Raw genomic sequence first — 2,233 nt, 5'->3', positions numbered from 1 at the left:
AATTGTTTTATGTATTTCAGTGCTCCTATGTTGGGTGCACAAATATTTACAATTGTTAGATTATCATGTTGGATCATCCCCTTTATTATGATATAGTACCTTCTTCATTTTCTGTTACAGTCTTTGGTATAAAGTCTAGTTTGTCTGATACAAGTATTGATTGCAACTCTGGCTTTCTTTTGATGTCCATTTGCATGATAAATGTTTATCCCCTCACTTTTTTTTTTTTTTTTTTTTGCACTTGGCTGATATATTTGCGTAAAGCCAGAAGGGAAAACACACACACACACACACACACACACACACACACACAGCAGGGACAGTGGTAGGCTGAGCTCACTGGCAGTAGAAATCCCATTTATCTGTCTTCACATCAATTTTGCCAGGTTTCAGGGTCTGGTCCTCACGTACAACACTACTGGGGAAATAGCTCAGGCGAGCAGCTAGATCTCCATAGTAATCTCCCTGAACACTGCCTCCCTAGAAGAGCCGCCCTCGGCCCTTCAGCTTGGAGAAGACATATACAACTTGGCCCCTGTATATGGTCAGGAAAGAGTAGTCGGGGGACACGTAGTCCTGAAGGGCCACAGCCATGGAGTATCCCCTCACTTTCAAACTGCAGATGTCTTTAGGTATGAAATGGGTCCCTTATAGGGAACATATAGATGGGTCTTGTTTTTTCATCTATTCTGATTCCCCGTGTCTGTTGATTGGAGTATTTAGTCCATTTTAATTCAGGGTAATTATTGATAGAAATGCATTTATGACATTTCATTACTTGTTTTGTTGTTGTTTCTGGAGATTTTCTCTGATCCTTTCTTGTCTTTGTCACTTTTGGTCTTTCCTTTCCACTCAAAGAGTTCTCCTTAATATTTCTTTTAGGACTGGATTAGTTGTCATGAACTCCTTTAGTTTTGTTTGTTTGTTTGTTTTGGGTTTTTTTGTCTGGGGAACTCTTTATCTCTCCTATTCTGAATGACAGCCTTGTGATATTCTTGGCTGCAAATTTATCCCTTTCAGGACTTTGAATGTATCATGCCCACTTCCTTCTGTCTTGCCAAGTTTCTGTTGAGCAATGTGCAGCTAGCCTTATGGGTCTTCCCTTGCAATTTAAGGACTTCTTTTATCTTGCTGCTTTTAAGTTTTTTTTTCTTTATCACTACATTTTGCAAATTTAATTATAGTATGTCTTCGTGTTGGCCTGCTTTTGTTGATTTTGATGGGAATTCTCTGTGCCTCCTGGATCTGCATGTCTGTTTCCTTCCCCAGATTAGGGAAATTTTTAGCTATTATTTCCTAAAATTAACTTTCTGCCCTCTTTTCTCTCTCTTATTCTTCTGGGACTCCTATATCACAAATGTTACTATGGTTGATGGAGTCATTGAGTTCCCTAAGTCTATTCTTATGTTCCATCATACTTGTTTCTCTCTTTTGTTTAACTTCATTGTTTTCCATTATTTTGTCTTCTAGGTCGCTAATTCATTCCTCTGCTTCTTCCAGTCTTGTGTTCATTGCATCAAGCCTGTTTCCAATCTCAGTTATTGCATTTTTAATTTCTGATTCTTTTTTTAAAAATTTTTTTGGAGTTCATTGCCAACATATAGCATAACACCCAGTGCTCATCCCGTCAAGTGCCCCCCTCAGGGCCCATCACCCAGTCACCCCAACCCCCTGCCCACCTTGTCCACTACCCCTTGTTAGTTTCCCAGAGTTAGGTGTCACTCATGTTCTTTAACCATCACTGGTATTTTCACTCATTTTCTCTCCTTTCCCCTTTATTCCTTTTCACTATTTTGTATATTCCCCAAATGAATGAGACCATATAATGTTTGTCCTTCTCTGATTGACTTATTTCACTCAGCATAATACTCTCCAGTTCCATCCACATCGAAGCAACGGGTGGGTTTTTGTCATTTCTAATGGCTGAGTAATATTCCATTAGCACATCTTCTTTATCCATTCACCTTTCGATGGACACCGAGGCTCCTTCCACAGTTTGGCTATTGTGGCCATTGCTGCTATAAACATTGGGGTGCAGGTGTCCCGGCATTTCACTGCATCTGTATCTTTGGGGTAAATCCCCAGCAGTGCAATTGCTGGGTCGTAGGGCAGGTCTATTTTTAACTCTTTGAAGAACCTCCACACAGTTTTCCAGTGGCTGTACCAGTTCACATTCCCAACAGTGCAAGAGGGTTCCCCTTTCTCCACATCCTCTCCAACATTTGTTGTTTCC

General features: G+C 40.3%; 1 pseudogene; it reads right to left on the bottom strand.

The window, feature by feature from the left end:
- Window positions 1-316: 316 nt before the first annotated feature.
- On the bottom strand, window positions 317-594 carry LOC144294329 (melanoma-derived growth regulatory protein pseudogene; annotated as a pseudogene).
- Window positions 595-2,233: the final 1,639 nt, after the last annotated feature.

This window comes from Canis aureus, chromosome 22, assembly GCF_053574225.1.
Source record: "Canis aureus isolate CA01 chromosome 22, VMU_Caureus_v.1.0, whole genome shotgun sequence".
NCBI classification, from domain to species: Eukaryota; Metazoa; Chordata; class Mammalia; order Carnivora; family Canidae; genus Canis; species Canis aureus.
This window is presented reverse-complemented; position numbering and strand designations above follow the sequence as displayed.